The sequence below is a fragment of the Mycteria americana genome, chromosome Z, assembly GCF_035582795.1.
Source record: "Mycteria americana isolate JAX WOST 10 ecotype Jacksonville Zoo and Gardens chromosome Z, USCA_MyAme_1.0, whole genome shotgun sequence".
In the NCBI taxonomy this organism is placed as follows: Eukaryota; Metazoa; Chordata; class Aves; order Ciconiiformes; family Ciconiidae; genus Mycteria; species Mycteria americana.
The window spans coordinates 79,421,678-79,443,693 of NC_134396.1; positions in this window are offsets into that span (position 1 = coordinate 79,421,678).

Here is a 22,016-nt window from a genome sequence, read left to right on the forward strand (position 1 = left end):
CAAGAAAACTCCGTATCCCAAATCCTTATGAAATGTCAGGCTTTGGCTTTATTTTAAAGTGGATCGCCCAGAAGCTGTGGGATGGTCTGCAAAACCAGTTCTCCGTCTATGAGAAACTAAGCAAAGAGAAAGACTTCTGCCTGATTTTAGCCTTTCTGTTTTAGTTTCGCTTTTAAATTTTTGAAGAGCTTTTATGGGCTCCATATCAAATAATTAAAAAAAAGTTACTTCAAAATGGCAGATAGATTCATTTAAGCCTTATTGATAAAGTGTCCTACAGTTCTTCCTGCAAAACGAATTTTTTTTTCATTAAGCATTTTAATATTTACAAAAAGAGTTTACATAATTATTATTATTTTTTACTTGATCTGTAACATTGCATCTTTATTTTGTTTGAGCTAAAGCTAGTCAGTTTTAGAGCTAAGGCTTTTGCCTAATCCAGAAAATCTGTTCCAGTGTTGGAAAGCCCCTTTGCTGACCGTTACTGGAGGATATTGGATTGGACAGACCACTGGCTGTAACTAGTCTGTCCCTCTCTTCTTCCTTTGATTTTGTTTCAAGTGTTGTCATCCTACATTTTTCCTCCGTTTCTCCAGGGAAGGTGTGCGGAGGCTCCGGCGGGGTTGGTAGGACTGTGCTGTTGCAGAGCAGTGATGGGCAGATGCAAACAGTGATCCAGCCAGCCGGCTCTGCGGGGGTGCGGAGGAGGCAGCAGCTCCCCTTCGCCCTGCCGGTGGTTACACATCACTCCTTCCTCGTGATTTCAGACATTTCTTTTGATCTCGACCAGGATTATGAATTTCAGAGGGCGTTTTATCTCGTAAGGACACTTGCAGGGTAAGGATGGCAGGGAAAGGCTTTTCAGTCTATATATTTATTTATTTATTTATTTTCCTTTCCTTGAAGGGCCATCAAACATTCTATCACAGTGCCTGTACGGGAAGGGTCTCATGCTGGCGCTCCTCCTCTCCTCCCCTGCCCCCAGGGACAGGCAAGACACTAAAAATGATGGATTGTCCTCCCACTCAGACATCAGACGAGCTGTTTACAGTGCAGTGTAAAGCCTCGCACCGGGGGAATGCTCGCCCGCCCTGGAAGAGAGATGGACGCTGTAGGGGTGTGCAGGGGGACGGGAGCTGGGGAGGGGCAGGCTACTGCGGGGTGGACGAAGACCTGGCCGTCCTGGGGCCAGCAGGAGGATGGAGGTTGGGACTTTGGGGTGAGGACACGTCTTCTGGGCAATCCTGGAGAGTGTTGAACCTCTGCAGCCTGTGGGGTGGGTTCACCTGCGGAGGTGTGTACGTACACATATACCTCCAGACACGTTATCTTGTCACCTAACTGCTCTGCTGCTTCTTGATACTGCTTTACAATGGCAAAGAAAGCCTTCTACTCATACCTCCCTGCTAACTTTATTTCTGCAATAGTCTTGAACAAAATCTGGGACATTTAATAACCAATATAACCCATTTCTTACAAAATGTATAATGGTTTTGTAAGGTTCGTTCCTCCTTAACCAGCAGAGTAACCACTTGCCCTTTTTTCCCCTGTTATTTTAAACCCTCCCCCTTGCTTAATTCAGTGGGGGAGCTGGAGCGGACTTGAGAAACTTAAAAGGCATGAAAACAGTTCACTTAATTCCTTTCCATACTTTGAGCTCTGCCAAGAGCTGGCCAGCGTCCCCTAATCTGCAAGCCCTGTGCAGAAAGGGGGACTGGTGGTGCACCCAGGAGATGTTCTCCTGCTCTTCATCAGCTGACCTCCACTCACCTCCCCCAGCAGTTCGTTGGTCTATGCGCTCCTGTCCTCTAATCAGATTTAAATGTATGCGTGGCGCTTCCTGCCTTTCTTTGGCCAGCAATGAAGGGAACCATCTCGGTCGTACTGGACTTCTCATGAGTGCCGGACTTACAAAGCTGGAGTGCTTAATCTGGGGACGAGTCCCTTGCAGAGCTCTGTGACACAGGGCAACCGCACTGAAAAGCAGGTGTGCACACGCAGAGCTTCTTCAATTCAGCTGTTGGCGTTGCTCAACAGACTTCATTCAATGGGATGCCAACTACTCCTACCACAGGACACAAACATGTTCATCCCCTTTGCACATGGCGTACCTGACAGAGGCCGTCGGGTGGTGTTCTTAGCTGGGCCCCAGTTCCACTGGAAAACAATAACCTGGGGCTCCAAAGTTCCCCAGGTACGTGGGGAACCACCTCACCTAACTGCAACTTCTCCAGGAAAACTGGGCTACAAGCTTAAACCTGTTTCTTTCAGAAGAGGGACCGTAAACCAGCCCCTGTGACAGGCTGGAGGAGTGCTCCTCTTGGGGCAACGGGGCACCCCATGAGAGCGTGTGTGCTGGGGTCCGGGATCCCAACCGCAGACTTACTGGCGACGTCGTATATTCTTCTCTAAACCTGCAGCAGCAGCAGGAACTGTGCTTTGGAAATCTCCAGAGGCTCCAGAGCCAGACCTGAATGCTTCTACCCTCAATGTCAGGTGCTGGCATTAATAAGGATTAATACGGTGTTGCCTGCAAGCAAATTTGTTTGCTAGACTCCTACTAGAGTTGGAGGAAGCTGAGCCCTGCGTTTCTCAAAGGTCTGCGTTTCTTGTCGTAACACTTTCATCTGGTTGGCAGAGAACTTCTCCCACACTAGTAAATGAAAAGAACTTCATAATTCATTTTAATAAAACAATTATTCTTTTTAATTAAGATAAGCATTACACACATTTGCTAGCAGTTCTTCTGTGCCTATCTGAGAACATCTTGCCATGAGACTCCTATCAGAACTGACTTTGCAACTAATAATGTGGTCTTTGTCACTTTTAACTCAAAAGTCCCTATTGGCTTTAGCACAGTGAAGCATTAAGGAAATAAAATATTTTTTAAAAATGCATACCCTGAAGTTTGATTTGTGGAAAGCATTTCTTGAACTGACAAGCTACACGCCGTGTCTACGAAACCCACTGGGAACTTTCAAAACTTGAGCAGCAGTTTCTAATCACTGACTATCATTAGCATTTTAGTGAATAGATTTTTGATAAGAAAAATCTTTGCCCTGTGAAAAAAAAAAAAAAAAGCCTGACATTTTAGTGCAAACAGAGCTTCTCTTTTAATTATTCCTTTAGCTATCCTCTGGGCACTGGGTGCCACAGTGAGTCCTGAATGATCCCCAGCAAGGGAGTACAGTGCTCTGGCAACAAATGCTGCCACTATGCCGGAATGTCATACTGTCACTTACATATTACTACACCATGGGATATGTCTTCTACCACGCGTGGCGGTGAGGCAGAGGGTGGGTTCGCAGCATGGACAACACACCTAGATTTCTGGTGGACCTCACAGCAGCTGATCTGTGCCGACGCCATTGCACTGCCACCTGCTAGTGCTGGCTGCTGCATCAGTAGACCAGAGCAGAGCAAACGGGACCTCTAATTAAGGGCACTACTGGGAAGCACACACCAGGACAGCTTCTGCAGAGAAAGCTTTGGCCATTTCAAGCTGGAGAGCCAAATACATAGACTACAGGAGACACGATGGGGGAATGTGGAGGAATCTCAGTGCAGAATTCCTGAAGAATGGAGAAATCCCGTTAACACAGCAGCGGAAAGAATAACGAGTTGATACTATTTCTCTAGGCTTTCAAGGAGTATTTGACAACATCTCTCAGAAGATGTTCAGAAAACTGGCCATGAAGTTCAGAGATGTGCTATTACAAGTTACAGGCAGAAAGCCAGAAGCAAGAGTAAACTGTCAGACCAGTTTCTTTCTTCCACAGGGCCCTGGAGCACGTACAGGAGCATGGCAGGCAGTGAAATATGCAACTGGCATTATATATTTCAGAGACTCTGCTCTGAAGGTGTCTATGAAGCACAGAGAACAGCCAGATAAATGAATACTGTGGTAGCCGGAGCAACTTGTAATTTACCAGTGATACCACCCTCTGCTTTGGAAGGAGCTTACATGTTGCTTGGCTGTAACTGAAGCCAGTCGGAGGAAAAATGTGCTGCAGTAGCCAGGAAGGCAAACAGAAACGCTGTGCTGCCCGAGGAGCGGCAATTGCATGGAGGAGGTTTGGGAAGGGAAGGCAAGGCAAGGCAAGGCAAGGGAAGACTTCAGCCCCCCACAGCTGTCTGCTGCTCCTGACTTCTGTCTGCAGCACCAGGGAGATCTGGCAGAGACAAGCAAAAAACCCAGTGCTACGGAGGTCGTCCCCGGGCCGGGGGAACTGCCGAATGAAGCAGAGCCAGGACCAAACTGAGCATCGAGCCGTGATCCTCCACATGGCTGAATGGTCACTGTGCCCCTGCCACAACCCCTGCGGCCCTGACGGCTCACGGACCAGTAGTAGCAGCTAGCATGGGTGAGACCACAGCCCAAGCAGGCTGCCAGCCCCTCTCCAGCACCACCCCGCTGGGCTGCACACCCTTCATGTACCTCACCACGTATGAACACCATGAACTGCAACACATCGTCCCAGCTTCTTGCTAGGAAAACATCACTCTGCTGGGCTGGGGGAGAGCTCTTGCATTAGTTCAGGTGCTTTAGCTGAACATCATGTTGTGTCTGCCCCCCCAAAAGTAACTGTTCTGTTATTTTTAGAAGTTGTTATAAGAGTGGGGCTAAAGGGGAGATGGGGCAAGTGCTCTGTGATGTGAACACAGCTCTGCTGCTAACAGCCTTTGGTTTTCATCAGTCTGGTGCTTCAGCAGGAACTCATACCATCATAGGGGCTGGGGGAAGTGGCAGCTTCACCAAAAGCAACGTTGTGTTTTCCTTGAGATGTGCCGGGCGATGTCTGTGTGGAGGGCAGGACGAAGGGAGGAACCCTGGCTTTGGCGCAGGCACCGGGAAGACCGTCAGAGATGCCGGTTGCCTCCCAGCACATGCCTGAGCCTGGCCGGGTGGTTAGAGCTGCCGTAGGCAGCCTTTGTCCTGAAACATTTGTGCCTCAGGACATCAGCCGGCAGGAGAGGAGAAATCAGCCCTGATGGGCTGGGTTTTATGGGCGTCCACTACACCATTTCTGGTTCTTCTGAAGTCCTAAGGAGGTCAGTGACACTCTGCTCCTTTTCTTTGTAACTGGACCTGCTTGCAGCCTCCTCTTCACTCTGTTGGAGTCCCTGGGCTATTCTGCCTTGGGTGCTGGGACTGCCATCCCTTCTCCTCCTCTTCTCCCTCCCATCAGCAGCCATTTACCTTCTGCTTGCTGACATTTCTGGACCAAGGAGAGCAGGCGTGCTCTGCACAGCGCAAACAAGGCGAGGAGGGAATGCGTCCTCCTCCAGCAGCATCTCCCAGTCCAGCGTAGGCACGGGCACCGCTGGCTGTCACTGGCTGTGCCAGAGCCCGCCGGAGACCACAGGCTGAGGGCTCCCCCAGCCCAGCGCCCTGCTTGCCTGCCTTCGCCCGCCTCGGCCCTGCTGCCACGGGCACACGCTGCGCGGCAGTGCACCTCATCGGCAGGGAACAGCGGTGAGCCGGCAGGCGAGGCGGGAGCAGCGCCGGGGGGGGTAAAGTGAGGACCTGGACGATGCGAGGTCCTGCACGTTGCAGGCAAAGCGCTCATCCGAAGTCACCCCACCTACCTTCGGGCTTCCTGGGGGAAAACATGGCTTCCAAGGGCTGCTTTACCCCCGGGGCCAGCCCCCGCCCCACCTGCAGCAAGGGGGACCTCTCCTCCGGGGCCTGGCTCGGCATGAGGGGAGGGCACGGGTGGTCCGGAGGGGAGGTGGTGGGGCAGGCTGGGCCGTTGTGTGGGGTCTGGCCGGCCCCTCCCAGGGCGACGGGCCTTTGGGGTGCGGCGGGAGGAGGGAGAGAGGGCGGCGGGGGCAAAGCGCCACGGCCGGGACTTTTTGAGGAAGGTGAAGAAGGAGGACGCATGAAGAGCTCGCAGCTCCTTCTCCCTGCCGTCTCTGCTGCCATGCGCCCAACCTGCCCGCTGCCGCCCGGCCACCCTCCCACCTGACAGGGAGGAGGCAAGGCGCTGACAGCACTCGGCGGAGAAAAAGGGATGGGAAAGAGGGAGACGCTGGCTGCAATCCCCGCTCGAAGCTGATAATTAATAAATGAAATGCCCTGGGACTCCACTAAAGCTTCCTCAGATGACTTATCTGTCGTGGGCTCGGCAAAGCATTAAATGGCCATTTTCTGACAGAATGACTTCACTGCGCTGGAGCTTCCTTGACTTTGTGAGGAATATTTCTCCCCTCCTCCCACCCTTTTTTTTTTTAAATCTTCTCTCTTTCTTCCTCCCTCTCTTGCTCCCTCTCCCTCTCTCTCTCCCTGGTTGACGGCTCTAGTTCATTTCTGCCTATTTAATTGGGCCCCGGATGAATTTACTCGACAGGGCCATTCATCATGTGGCAGCGGCTGGCGGACGAGCCCAGGGGGAGCGGGGCTGACAGCTCCGGCAGCCTTGGATGCTGCCTGACTCTGGAAGTTCACATATTTGGGCATTAGTGCAGCTATTAGTTTAACAAGCTTCGTTTATCCCTGTCACTACCACTTCAGCTTCCCATGTAATCATTTGAAATGTAGATTACTGCTAGACAAATGGGACAGAGCAAGAGTACACAGGAGGGAAAAAAAGTGACATGGATTGCTTGTTACGAGCTGGTTTTTTTTTTTTCCCTCCCCTCTTTTAATCTCTTCTGATGTGAGTGCTTTGATTAACTTAATATTCACATTATTTCTATTGTAAGCAGTTTGTCACCTGTGTACACCCCTTTTTAGAAAATAGTTGGTAGGGATTTACTGACCCAAAGAAGATATTTAAAGCAATTATACAGGTGTCCAGGGGTCCAAGGTCTGTGCACACCCAGCCCTCTCCCCACGAGCTGCTGGAGGTCACTCTCTTCCAGCCAGATACGCCTATGGATTCTGAACCTGGACCTTCCTAGCACAAGTCCATTTGCTGTGGTAGAAGCCATCTGAGGTGTTGTGGTAGGGCGATGAGGCAAGTTTAATCAGCTCTCCCAGCCTCTGTTTTAAAGGCTTCTGTCCGCCACGTTATTTTTGCACTGTAGGAGTCAAAGCAGACCAATGTTCAGAGAAATGAGTATTCTGCCACTTATGATCCAGGAGTAAAGGTGATGCTGCATGCCATCCACCCCCAAACCTTCACAGGTCGTTACGCTCTTGTTGAAGGCCAATGCGTAGAGCCAGATGTGGGGAGGCCAGAACGGAACACAACCTCACCTGCCCTGGATCCCAGTATGAGATGGTTTGATATCATCAGCCTTTCCCACCAAGTCCAAGACCAGCACTGAGTTTATCTCTCGAAACTACATCTAGAGGTGTCGACAGTGGCAAACCCATTTTATTGCAAAGGAAAATGGTCCAGTGCTCAGTTATCTCCCCCACTTAAACGAGCATGCTGTGTTCTGCATTTGTCCAACCCAGTTCTTGACTCCTATTCTTTCTCTGCTCAGCACTGGACCTCTCGTCTGTCAGACCGCAGCCTTATGCTCAAAGCTCCCGCCTGTAGACCAGGTAGGTCAAGCCGCTCTTTAACTGACCCTTGGACCAACCAAAGGCTCTTTCTTCAGTCTCTCAATACAAGTAAGGTTTCCAGGCCCCGAGTTATTCCAGGAGAGTTCCCTTGAGCCATGCCCAGTTTGCGTACATCTTTTCTGACTCAGAGATGGTTTACTTTGCTGCAGTACCACTAGTGCTGTACTTAGGAACAGCATTCCTGTGTATCCTGCCATCCCTACTCCCTGTCGGCCACAGCTGGGCCACTCTTGGCCAGTTGGTTTTGCACCTCGACCCTCACCACATCCTTTTCTCTGCCACTCCTTGCCAGAAATGCATGCCTCCTTCCTACAAATCTGACATCATTATGTGCTCGTACCTGCCAGCCCTTGCATTTCATCTTGTGAAAGATGTGGTGTTCAAGTAAAACCAGCACACTTTGCAGATTTGAGTGATCTGCTAAGCCCAACGCTTCACTAACCTGTGGTATCTGCAGACTTTACCAGTATGGGGCTTGAGATTTTCTTCCTGCTCCCTGATAGAGCTAAGTGGAATTTAGGAGTTCTACTCTGGGGGAAGTCTGGTCATTCAGTGCTCCTGTCCACACCCGAGCAGGATGAAGCATTAAAATTCAGGAAATTATTCAGATTATTTTCCATGTTTTAATCTGTTTGGAGACACTGAAACATGTAGTGAGCAAATATTCAAACCTCCCTAAATGGAAGTTGCCTAAATTCCCTGGAGTGAAAGGTGGGTGTGCTGTTTGTCTCTGGAATTGCAATTTTGGTGGTGTCCCTCTTGCAAAAAATGTGCTGGCAGCTCTGGTTTTGGATGTGATCACTGGCGTCACCATGGTTCACTCTATTCGTCTCCTGTCTCTTCCCCTATTTGCACAGTAAGATCTCCAAGGTGCGGCTTCTGATATGTTGTTATCCCTTTCCAAGCCACTGCAAAGTGACACAATTCATTTATCCCTCCCTCCTCTGCAGCTCTGGGACTCTCCTGAGGGCCTCAGCAGCTGGTGTCTTCCCCTAATGAAAACAGCTCACAGGTCCGTGTCAAGCCTAGTGGCAGATCAGATCAAAGGCAGCTGATTTTCTTTCGTCAGCAACAAGCCGGGGCACTGAGCGGCTGGCGCAGCACCCAGCCACCTTCCCGTTCCCCCACCGGCACAGCTGGGACAAAGAGGAAAGTCCTGGCTCTACCGTGGTATGGATCTCAGGCTTGCACCCCTGGGTTGGCTCTGCAAAGCCCCCTAAGGACTCCTCTGTCCCGTTCCACCCCCGTAGAGCCCAGGGGATGCAGCAGCAGGGGACCAGGCCTTCCTGTAATGCAGGGGATTCTGCAGGAGATCCAGGGTCAGTGGGATGGGGAATTATTCCAGGGAAAAAGCCAGAAGGAGAGAAATGGGGGGGAAACAGGCAATGGGAGTGATTAATGGGTGCTCCTCTCCCTGTCTGAGCTTGGAAAATCACAGCTCTGCAATAGCGGGGACATCCCTGCGCTTCCCAGCTGAGCTGGAGCTCAAAGAGAGTCCCCAGCCAGCTGTGGGCTCCTGCCCTGCTGGGATGGGTCAGCCCCAGGCCGTCCTCAGATCTCAGGGCTCCGCTCTTCAGAGAATGGCTCCTGCCATCACAGGCAGCTTCATCCCTTCATTACTACATGCATGGAAAAGAATAACTGATTCGAAGCAGCATCGCCCGGGGCAGGGATGCTGCAGCCGACCATCCATGAACGTGCCTGAGCTCCTTTGGTTTCTGACCCATGTCACCATCCTCCCAGTCTGTGCCTAAAAATGTCTGGCAGGGCACGGGGGAGGAATCACTCATCCCCTACTTTCTGCAGCACTGTTTTGGCCGTAAGTCAGCTGTGATGAGGTGGTCCCGTAGTCAGACTCATCTGGACTCCACCTTCACTGGGATGCCTCTGGCTCTATAGTGGGGTGAAACAGACCCTCCAAGGTGCCGGCACTGTTGTCCACGTGGTGGTCTCTTCTTTTCAGGAAGGTTCAGCAGAGGACTGTTCTCCAGTCCTGTCTATTAGGAACCATCAAGTTCCTAACAGACAGAGATGGTTTACTTTGCTGCAGTACCACTAGCGCTGTCTTAGGAACAGCATTCCTGTCTATCCTGCCATCCCTACTCCCTGGTCCTTCCCTGATCTGTCGGCCACAGCTGGGCCGCTCTTGGCCAGTTGGTCACCAAGTTCCTTGGCTCCGATGAATCCCAGGCATGACTGGGGAGCCTTGGTTACAGGGACTGCACTCCTGGAAAAAAGGCCAGCTTTGCTAGAGTATATGCAGCCTATACGGACAGCACGACAACTCTCCAGGATGGGAGTTATTTTTCTGGCAGTCGTCCTGCGCCCCACCACCCACCCGACAAGTTTGAAGCTCTTGGAGCTCCCATCCCCAGCAATTCTCTGCTGCATTTCCAGGACATGCTTGCAGTCCAGGAGAGGGGCATTTGTGGCTCAAGTGGAGAACTGGGGAGTTTGATCAGAGGCATCACAATTTGGTGCTGGTTTTGCAGTCACTTGCCTGGTCCAGTCTGGCCCCCCTGCATCATAGGAGAACTAGGAATTGTTGTCCGTATAGTAACTAATTACAAGCTATTAGTTAATTATTAATTAGCTATTAAGTAACCGAGAGTAGTTTTAGAAGGCTTTACATGCTCACTAATTTTGCAAGGCAGCTCTTTTAAATGAAAGCATTTTCTGCAGTCTAATGAAATGCCTCTCTGAATAAAAGCGGCAATGTGACACATGCCTTGCAAAGCCAGGGAATAAGCCCCAAGGTAACAAGCTTTGACTCCCTTTGATGACTTTTTTTCTTTAAAAACAGGCTACTGAATTATACTGTACCAGTTCTCTGTGAACTGCCAACAACTCTGGAAAAGTTTTTAGCCTGTCCAATGCCAGTGATTCCTGAAACTTGCATCCCCTGGTTCCTATGAAGCTTCTTTTCTTCTTTCTAAGCTAACGGGTAGCTGGATTGTAGGGAGTGAGCTGAGCACTGCTCTTGGGTACTTCTTGTGAAACAGTGATTTTCCTTGATCTGCCAGTGGCATTGGCACCTGCCTCCTCTGGAGGTATGACCCTTCCTCCTCTACTTTCAAATACGGTATTTTCCCCAGGGTTTGGTATTTTCCCCAGGGCTTGCCTCTGCTCACCCTTTGCAAAACACACTCTACAGCACCCTGCACTGTCACGTAGGTCCCATGGGGGCATTTCAGAATCTCATTTTAAGGGTGTCTGAGGTCTGCTGAGGACGGTGTATTGCTGCTGCCAAATCCAGTCCAAAAAGCCATGATCACCCGTGGGGATGCTCTAGCAAGAGCGGTTCATTTACCGGTTGTTCAGCAATGGATAATTATTCAGAATAAGTAGGAAATGTTAGAGAAATAAATGCATCTGGAAAGGAGACTTCTCCTTCCAAACAGCAGTGTTTCAAGCATCGTGCTTCCCAAAGGATTGTGGATAAAAAAGAGTGATGTCCTATCTTGGGAAACAGATTTTCCTGCAAACAATAATCCTGACCCCAGTAAGCAGGACTAGTACAGGACAAATAAAAGCTGGTGTCTGTCACCTTCCTTTTCCCTGAGGTAAAATGTGAACAGCTCCCGCCAGAAATGATGAAATGTGAACAGACCCCACCAGAATGGAAGTTTGAACTAGTCGTGATTTTCAGTTTGTTTGACTTTTAGATTTGAGGCCCAAAAGCCAACATGTAATCCATGGCCATCCAGGAAGTGGAGGAGCGCGTATCTGCTGAAACCTCATTTAACCTCAGGCAACTTCCCTCACCATTTGCTAAACATTTCTCTTTCCTTTATGCTTCAATGCTAAAAAAAAAAACCTTCACTCAACATTCAAGCAGTAATTACAAGACTGGACTTTACAAATGGAACATAAATAAAATTACATAGCTAATTAAGATGTATCATGAACTGAAGCTTGTTTCTATGATACTAATTGCATATTTCACCTCCCTGTTAAATAGATTTGATAGTCTGAAAATAAACCATTCATGTTATGTAGTGGGAGAGGTTTCAGTGAGCAGCTACTGCCCTCTGTCCGGTGGGATGTCAGACCTCCCTGCTTAGACCTGAGATTAACAGGGTGAATTGATGACCCTTTTTCCCAGTCCTATGGGGAGTTTCATTTCGAATGTGCCAGATGTTTGCTGTGCCCCAGCCCCCTTTCACCTGCAAGACATGCATGTAAAGGAGTAAAATTCATTGAAACAGTGGAAGTGTTTCAAATACCAACACGGAATTTTTGCAACTTTTCTGCACAGATGAGGCAGGTTAGAAAATTAACTTGGCCACCTCTACCTCTACCTAGCAACAGTCACCGACAGCAGTTGTTGTTTTAACACTATAATTCATTTAACTTAGTTAATAAGATAAAGATAAAATAAATGAATAGGTTTAACTCCATAATTATTTGTGGTTCTGTACAGCAGGCAGAGAGAGAGCTGCCAGCACTGCGCAGCACATGAGGACGTGGTAATTACAACATTAATGTAGGACCTGGAAAGTGTGATCTGAAGTCTTCACTCTGCGGAGGTTGTTCCTTGCGGACTTGGCCAAGTCCTGGCATCTTCCTTTCCTTGTTGTGAAGCGAGGACAACAACTGCCTCGCCTTGCAGCAGGGATGCATTCCTGTACATGTACTTAAGAGTATTTAATACATCTAATACAAATGTAGGTCAGGTATTTGTGAGGAGCACTGCCTTTCAAACACACCTCTGAAAATCACTGCATGAGAAACCCAGGGTCTGCCAAATAGAGGGACAGACGAATATTTTAAGATTAAACAGTTTAAGTGCTGCAGTGAGGGAGAACGGAGTGGCGTGCCCGTGCCGCAGCCCTGGGTGCTGCAGCAGGAGGACGCTCTGCAGCCCCGCGCCTTGCTCCATCAGAGGTGCGGGAGAGCGGGACGGGGCTCGCCTGTGCTGGGCAGAGCAACCCTCGTTCCTCCGCTTCTTGCCGGAAAGTTTTGCTCAGCTGTTTGCAGCTCTGGAAAAAGGGCACAGTATCTGTGGGGGCTGATGTACATCCCCAGGAAAAACAAGTATTTTTCCCCCAAAGAGCTCGTTTGAGCTGATCCCGCTTGCTGCCAGCAGTAGAAAAATTGTCCATGGTGTGGCTTTAACATCAGGCAAGACAAATGGTGCAGATGCAAATTTTGCACAGCTGCATATTTGAGGCAAGTGTTGCTGTGGAGGGGATCACACATTTTGGGTATGAAGCGCTGTTTCAGTGCAACATGGGATGTGGCTCACAAGTTGGCAGGCGTTGAAGGAGGGTGGTGTTAGGTGCTGGATCTGGCAGCCCAGGTGAGGTCCATGGCCAGGATCCAGCCAGCAGCACCGCTGAGCGTGTGGTCCCAGCAGGCACACGCACACACGTATGCACCACGTAGATACGTGTGTGCACGGCCGCACGGATCGACACAGACACGCAGAGTGCACACATGAACACGGAGAGCACCAGAGGCCTCATCCTGCTCCTTCTCTTGCCAAGTAGGACGGAGGTCTGCCACTGGGAATATGCAGACATCCCTCCAGCAGCCGGGCACAGACTCTGTCTGCCCAGTAGCTGCCCCTGGGTCTCTGAGCCTTTCCTGGGACAGCCGTGGGAGGGTTCTGGATGGGGTGTCCCTTCCTCTGAGTCCCTAATTTGTGTCCCCAGTGGCTTTTGTGCCCCTGTGCTCCCCTGGGCTTGTGGAGGTGGGCTTCTGATGGACACCATGGACCAGCCCACAGTTCCTACTGCCCACCTAGTACCTGCAGCTGTATCAAGAGCAAAGCCAGATGAGGGGGTTTGCACACTTCCTTCAGGGATGGGTTTGGGCTGTGCCTGGCATTCTGGGCTGGGTCCTCAGACTTTCCTAAATTTAGGCTTCTATTTTGGATTCAGAGAGCGCAGAGGGTTTGTGGTTGATGTTATTGGTTACCTTACTGAAACTTTACCCCATGGGTTATTCCGAGTCCTCAGATTTGTAGAAATCAGGCCACTCATCGGGACGCTTGTGGATGGCGTGAGCCCTGGGGTATAAAGTTTTGGCATCCTGGTTCCCATTGATCTAATACTTCAGGATACCTTAATTAAGTACAAGTTAGAAATGGATATGAAGAAACTGTAATAATCTCTTCCATGTTTAATAAGCTTGTTCAACATTGTTTCCAAAGTGCACAGATGCTATCGGGGCCAGGGTGCAACCCAGCCCCAGGAACATCACAAGCTTCTCTTCACTTCGGCTCTGGGAATTGCCATCGAGTGGTGTTCCCCTCTCCTCACCCTGGACCCCGTGTCCTGTGCACTGGGTCGCCCGCAGAGGAGAGTGGAGACCCCCACAGAAGCAATGCTCTGGCTTCAAAAAGGAGAAACTTTTCTCTTCCGTTTGCCACCTTTTCCTCTCAACTTAGTGCCTGCTCTGGGCACCATTCTTGACATGTTCCCAGTAATGACACAAAGCAGTGAAACCAATGAATGGTGAATCAACGCTGCTTCTTACTTTCATAAAAGAGACATTAGAAACTGAAAACATAAAGATCACTTTATCTTTATTAATAGTTTAATGCATATGAGAAAGCTATTTGACATTTTTTACACCTCCAACTCTTTTCTTCATGCATTGCTGAGCAGGCTGCACCAGAGTTCATCCACTTAAATCCATTTCATAACTCAGTAGATATATAACAAAAGGATTTCAGGATACAGCAGTATTTAACTAGCTGTATTAAAAAAAAAAATCCAGCCATCTCCTCCCTCAAAGTTTTCTGGTTGGAGACTAAAATCACTGCTAATTATGAAATTGAAATCAGACCTGATATTTAGAGTGAAGTAGACTGCCCCATTCCACTTCCTTCAGCGATTTGTAGGCTCTTGTGTTGAATATTCCCAATTCTTATTAGAAAATGGCTTTGTTTTGCTGTGTAGCAGGGTAACCCTGCCCACAGCTCCTCCAGAGTTTTCTCTTAGCTGTTCCTTGTCAAATGCTGGTTGTCTTGCGATCAGCCACTGATGTTGGCATTTCATTTGCTTGACAAAGTGCATTGCAAAAGTATGGTGTGATTAGTGCTGCAGACGGAACTCACAATAGGAAGGCATTAAGCACAAATCAGCACAATAAGGAGTTGTTTCAGCAGTCAGACTTTGCCTGTGTCCCACCTTGGTCTCGTCTCTCCTCGGCTGCGCCGCAGCCCAGCTCCCGGCACCGTGGTAGAGTGCTTCCTCCTCTCTTCTCCACCACCGGCCTCTCTCCCCTCTTCACGCCGCTCCCAGCCTTCTCCTTTTCTGCCCCCACCTGGACAAGAAAAACCCGCAAACATGCAAATGACTCCCCACCAGGTGGAAGGACCATGGGCAGACAGGGCTGGAGCAGCGCACAGGGTTGGATCCTGGAGGAGAGGGGTGATGGCAGGCAAAGTGCGCACTGTCACTGACATCAGGGTCTGCTCATCCTCATCCTTGTCTCATTCTGCTGAGGGGCTCAATACGCCTCTTGTCCCACCAAACCAGAGGGCAGCCTGCCTGCCCTGCAAACGAGGGCAGCCACGAGCTGTCGCAAGGCTGCAGGATGCAGCCGGTGCAGTGGTGGGCTGCGAGGCAGCTCCGGTACCCGTGGTGGGCTGTGAGGCAGCTCCTCACCCATTTCCACGGAAAGTCAAACATTTTGGTGCAAATCTCCCCAGAAAGATGTCCCCTTCCTACTCCCCAGCAGTTGGTCCCCAGTGTCGTGGCATGTCCTGCCATCCAAACTCTGTTTTGTAGGGAGGGAGAAGGACACTGGGCGGGCTGGCAGCGCTGGCCCTGGCTCTGTGCCCAAGGAGGGCAACGGGGTGGGCTGTGGGCCACACGCTGGAGGACGAGCTGGGAATTAATGTTTCGAGTCAGCTGGACTTGTGATGTGCCCCTGCTTCCTGCCCCAGCATCTGAGGACCACCGGCACCTTCCAAGGGGTGTCTACACTACTCTCATGGTGCTTGTCATGATACTTATCGTCGTATCAAGAGTAGGTAGGACATTTTCCCATCATTTTTCCTGGTTGTAGGGTGTTTGCTGACCCCGAACAGAGGCAGAGCTAGAGTAGGTGCGGTGCCCCGAGCCAGTGGTGCCCCATGAGAGCCCTTCTTCTGAAACAGCATCTGCCACACCAGGAACATGGGGCAAACTCCTCCTCGAGTCTGGATTCCCAGTGTCTCTTGGGGACCTTGTTTACTCAGATAGCAGTCTTACAAATTGCTAATCAAAAAACATTAAAAAAACTACTTTGCATTTTCTGGAATTTGTTATCCTATTCAGCAAAGAATCATCTTGTGTCTTTATAACTTACACAATTACTGTTCTTGATTAACAACAAAAACTGATGAGCTGGCCTTTCCAGGAGACATAAGCAGAGTCAGCCAAGCAGAAAATATAAGTGAAGGGAAAACAATTAAAAGTTATTTTAGTTGTTACATTGGAGTTGATTGTTATATTTACATAATTTTTTCCCGTACAGTATGAAAACCTCCACTGCATGCACAGTGCTACTCTTCCAATGACCGTATGTGGATATACAAAGTCAGAGTTTCATATTGGTCACATTAGTTCTGGATTAGTAAGCAACATGCGTGTGGAGGTTTTGAGACTTCCTTTTATAATTGTGAAATAGATTAATACAGCAGAGAATTATTTTGCTAGCTGGGATTATAATGCTTACAGTCCAAAGCAGTGATATGAACCAGGCAAAACTGGCTGTAATGCAGCAAGGAAGGACGTACAACTGGGGCAGCATGCACGCTATTTGTGAAATGCATGGCATGACACAGAAAACTGCACGCGGAGTATTTAAAACACACACAAACCACATCAACAAAAAAAATAGAAATCATCTTGCAACTGCTATTATGCTGTGGTTGTGTCCTAAAATGCTTAATTTTACAGGGTTGTAAATATTGGTGTCTGGGTATAATAGAATTTAAAGAATCAGCCAAGGTCTTCTCATTTAAATTTTTATGATTATACGAAGAGGTGATAATATATTGAAAAATCATCCACACATTGGCACCTGCTCACAGCTAAGTAACTGCTGAGGGACAAATCCAGCAAAACCAGTCCGCAGAGATTGCACGTGACGGAGCGACCGTGTCCAGGTTGGGTCTGGCGATCTGACTTCTGTAGTGACGTCCTCTGTGTCCAGCTCTGGGCTCCCCAGTACCAGAGAGACATGGACATGCTGGAGAGAGTCCAGTGAAGGGCAGCTAAGATGCTGAAGGGACTGGAGCATCTCTCTTATGACAAAAGGCTGAGAGCTGGGACTGTTCAGCCGGCAGAAGAGAAGGCCCAGGGGGATCTCATCAATGTGTACAAATACTTCATGGGTGGAATGAAGATGAGGGAACCAGGCTCTTTCCAGTGGTGCCCAGTGACAGGACCAGAGGCAATGGGCACAGACTGAAACACAGGAGGTTCCCTCTGAACATCAGGAAGCTTTTTTTCACTGTGAGGGTGACCAAGCACTGGCCAAGGAGGTTGGCCCAGGGAGGTTGTGGAGTCTCCCTCCTTGGAGATATTCAAAAGCCATCTGGATGTGGTCCTGGGCAACCTGATCTAGGTGGCCCTCCTTGAGCAAGGCGGTGGGACTAGGTGACCTCCAGAAGTCCTTTCCAACGTCAAACGCTTTGTGATTCTGTGAATCTCTCAGCTCTTTTCAGATGTTCTCCTGGCACCTAGTATGGTACCGATATTCGAGGGAGTTAGTTGAGTCCGTGGCTGCCATGGCTCTGCACAGCCACAGGACAGACATAAGAGCTGTGTTCAGCCCATCTGTGAGAGGTGCTGATCTTAATGTTGCTGTAGTGGTGCTGATCTGTAGGTCAGAGTGTCTCAGAGCATCATCCATGTGCCTCCAGAGCCCTGGTACCATCCATGGGGGCACCTCTCAGCCACTTCTTTGGCAGTCTCTTTTCGTCTTTGGCCATTTAAGCAGCCACAAGTCAGCTGTCCTGGACAGCAGGGAATCTGAACTGTTTGCTGCCATACTGAATATAGCAGTCTTGGAATTCAGTAGGCCCTTCTAGGCCTCAGTTCTCCTAATAGTAAGGGAAGGATCAGTATAAAATGAAGACCTGTCACGTATCTGAGCCGCTCAGGTGCTCTGGTCCTGTCTGGATCTAGTCGAGTGAGCAGATGTTCGTCAACATGGCTTTGGCTTGGTGGCTTTGGTTTTGGCATGTGTCAGCTAGCCCAGTTCCTCCACGGAGAACCTGTGAGACACAAGTTGTGATGGTCACTGCTGGAGCAATGCATTACTCTCTCTTTACTGAGAGCTCATAGTATTTACTGTATGTGTCTTTACCGTTGAATCACTGCTCTTCACTAACACAGCAACAGAATGGACACCTCCAGGTTTTCATGCTTTTGTTAGCCATATTTTTCCATGCCTGCTATGCTTACTCACGTTTTGCTAGGAACAAAAAGATAAATCTCCACTAAGAGACACTTTTAGTGTCTTTAGGACTGTGGGTCAATATTACCTCCATCCATCAGAGATGCTTCTGTTTCGGACTAAATCTGCTACATGATGATAGCCTGGGGGCAATCCAGCGTGGTGTCTCCCTGCCTCCCTTGCTCCTCCCCTAGACTGCAAAGTTTACAAACTCATTTTGTTTCCACTGTGCTGCTCTTTCTCTATCATGTGCTTGCTGGAGTGATGCGGTGAGCATGAAAGTTTAAACCTGCTTGCTGTTTCCCTTCGTCCCTTTGGAAACGGCACATCCTCTGAAGTTTTATTCCAGGATGATCTTTTCTGGGTTAGGTACATATAGGCACGTGTTTCCAGAGGAGGGTGTGAGAGTGACCCATGAATTTTGATCGCTATTGGTGCCGTACGAAGGGCATGAAGTGGATGATTGCACAGGGTTAAAAGTGCCATAGCGACTAAAGATCTGCATTGAGTTGCATCCTGTCTATGCAGCAGCTGGCATTGGATACTAAAGGAAGGAGTAAAAAGAAAGGGATAGTTTAGAGCAATCCTTCAGCCATGTATTTTCCCAGTTTCTGGGAGCTGGTGGTTTAGGTAATTCCTATATTGCTTACAAAAGCTTTGTACAGTTGTGTTCAACACACAGGATAAGATACATCACCTCACTTCCCTAACTGCTAAAATTCTTCTATGAGAACAAATATGTTGCAAAAAATATCAACCAATGAACCAACCCGCCAACCAACCAGACAACCTGCCATTCCCAAAAAAACACCAAGGGACCAAACTCCTCCCAAAATACCAAGGGACCAAATCCTGAACTCTTTCCAGGAGAAGAAGCTCATTCTGTAGCCTTGTCTCAGAGCCCAGTGCAGAGCAGGATGCACCAGGCAAGACCCTGCGCAGTCACCGACCAAAACAGCTCTGCCACAAGAAACTCTCCTCTTTCTCCTCTTCCTCCTCTTCCTCCTCCTCCTCTGCGTGCTGGCTGGTGGCAAACCGGAGGGATGGAGGGAAGCTGCCCTGAGAAGCGGGAGGCTGCCGCGGGTGCGAGCGCACTTTCCATTGGCACCAGTGGGAGAGGTGGCGGCACGCAGAGCAAAGACTTCCCCTTTAGTATCTGTAACGTAAGAGCCAAGGGAGAAGCAGGGCTGTATGCTCCTCATGCAGGCATTTCAGCCTGGTCTTCTCAGAGGAGAGCTCCCACCACTGTCATCACTTGTTTGTTGTAGAGAAACTCAGACATAAAAATTTTATTCCTTTTTTTTTTTTCCGCTCTGAACAATCCATTTTCCAGGAGTTTTATCCTCCCCATGTTTTATGTGTTGGTTTCTCTGATTGGTATTCAAGAGCTTTTGCACCTCCCCTTCCCCCTGAGCAGGCACACTAAACGTACTTAATTTTGCACCTTTTATAGCCTGGTAATCAGCGCGATTTTTTTAGTCAGTGAATTTAAACCCATGGTCCCGAAGTCAGTCGCTGAGCCAAACAATCCTGCACCTTCTGGTTTATTTAACAGCCTCTCAAATTAGCACATGCAGAGTGTGTTGAGACAAGCAAGATGAAAGATTTTAGGAGAATTTTCCATAAAGAAAGTATTAAATTGGGCTTTTATAAGGCAAACAGGGATAGATGTGCAGTGCCGTTTTCACAAGTGCCAATTAAACATGCACGGAGCTCTCCTTTCACCATCGGGCTTGTCCACCAGAATTCACACAGAACAGGCTGCTGTGCTCCATTTAGGTTGATATTTTTCCAGCCTAACGTCTAATAGCCATACAGCTCTAAGTGTTGGGATACAGCCCTTTTTTTCCCTTGCTGTGCTGTGTGTCCTTTGCATGCCTGCCTTCATTTGCCATTGGTGCACCAGCCAGTCAGTAAGTTGCCAGTGAGTCCCAGCAAAAGATCATTAATTAACTGGGATTTCTCCTCCGGCCAAGAACAGCCATTGCTTCTCTTTCTCTTGATTGCACACCGGGAAATGGAAAGCAGGTGGCAGGAATGAAGGCAGATTATTGCTCCACCCGTATGAGAGATTTTCTTACTGTTACTTAAAAATACCTAGTAAAGAAGATTGCAGTCACATCAGAAATCTTGCAGGCAGACTCTTGTGTAAATATGTTTTGAACATGAGGATCAAGATAAACAGCATTGTAGAAGTTTTGTCGGAGTCTATTTCAAGAGCATCTTGTAAGCCAAGGCTCTCGGGTTTGCCAGGGAGACGTGAGCAATGCGCTGCTCTGGGGATTCGTTGCTGGGGCAGAGGAGACCCCCTCTAGCTCTGACCCGCAGGGCTCTTGCAGTCAGGGTTCCCCGCAGTCCCTGTGCAAGGAACGGGGCTGGCACACAAGCAGGAGCCCCCGTGCCCATGTCCGTGCTCCTCACTGGGAGCCGAGGTGGCTGCTGGTGGGACTGCCCCACGTGCGGCCGCAGTCCTTCTCCGGCGTGATGCCTGCGTCCCCATCGGGGCTGGGGCGTGCTGGGTATGCACCTCCAGTTCCCCTCCCCAGGAAAGGAGTGGAGCCTCATTAAGACCAGTTTGCAAACTGAACTGAAGCCCAAATGCGGGCACAGATGGTGCCCCGATGAGCAGCACCCACGGCAGGTCACATCGGTCCCAGGGTATGCGTGGAGGGAGGCGAGCACAGCAGCTTGGACGACGTCTCCCCACATAGGAAATGGTGTGCCCCAGGACCTCCTCTGCGGGTTTCACCCCTTCCTGGCAGCTGTTGCCTTTCTGCAAGGAACGACCTTCCTGGCACACCCCAGAGCCAGGCTATACAGGCAAACCTCCTGCAAGTTCCTGCAGGACCAGCATGCAGGTACCCACAGACACGAGGCTGGCGTGCCAAACCCCTGCCTTCTCCTGCCTCTTCGTACCATATAGACACTGTGAATTACATTTTGCTCCGCTAATTGAACGTTTTAGTATCATATGCTTGCATCAGCTGTATGTAAATGAAAAAGGCCTTAATGTGTTTGTTAATGAAAAAGTTACACTGGTATATTAAAGAAGAGTTTATTTAACTTAGTTTAATTTAAAGGCCACTTAGCACACTGAGCATTAATGATCTACAGTAAATGTATTTCTTCAAAGGATTTCTCCATTATTGGGTGTTCTTAGATAAGAGTCTACATTGCATATATAGGATTTAGATAAATTGCTGCATGGGGTAACACAGTGTGATAAATGGTCATTAATTCATGCTAAATTACGATGAGATTCCTTCAGAGGAATTATTATATCCCTATGAATATAAAAGACACCCTCTGTATCTGAGGGTTTCCTGGGAAGACAGACATTTCTGTGTCTTATACCAAATTGCAGATGTATTCATTATAATAACATTAATCATGATGACTCCATTTGTCAGTTCCACTCTAATTAAGCATTGCTGCCGTAATGGACCATTATTTTAAAGTGTTATCAGGGACTGTTTACAATGGGTTTAATAGACTTAGGAGCCAGAATTTAGCAGCCTCCTATCAGGTGTGACTTTCCCCGTGCTGTGAGGTGGCAGAGGCTTAACAGGGACATCAGATGGCAGGGGTGGCTCGACCACCCCTCTCAGCCCGACCCAGATGCGTTACCCGCTGCACCGGGCCTGGCTGGGATGGGGTTAATTTTCTTCATAGCCTGTGCGGGGCTGTATTTTGGGTTGTTGATGTTCAGCTATGGCTGAGCAGTGCTTGCACAGTGTCAACGGCTTCTCTTTCTCCCATTCTGCCCCACAGCGAGTGGGCTGGGGGTGGGCGAGGGGCTGGCAGGGGACAGCTGACCCCCGCTGACCAAGGGGACATCCCACACCACATGGTGTCGTGCTCAGCAATAAAAGCTCAGGGAAAGAAGGAGGAAGGGGGACGTTCAGTGTTATGGTGTTGGTTTTCCCAAACACGGCTATGCGTGCTGAGGCTCTGCTTTCTAGGAGTGGATGGACATCTGCCCACTGATGGGGAGCAGGGCACGAACTCCTTATTTTGCTCTGCTTGTGTGCACCGCTTTGCTTCTCTTACTAAGCTGTCATCAGCTCAACCCACGAGTTGTTCTCACTTTTCCCCTTCT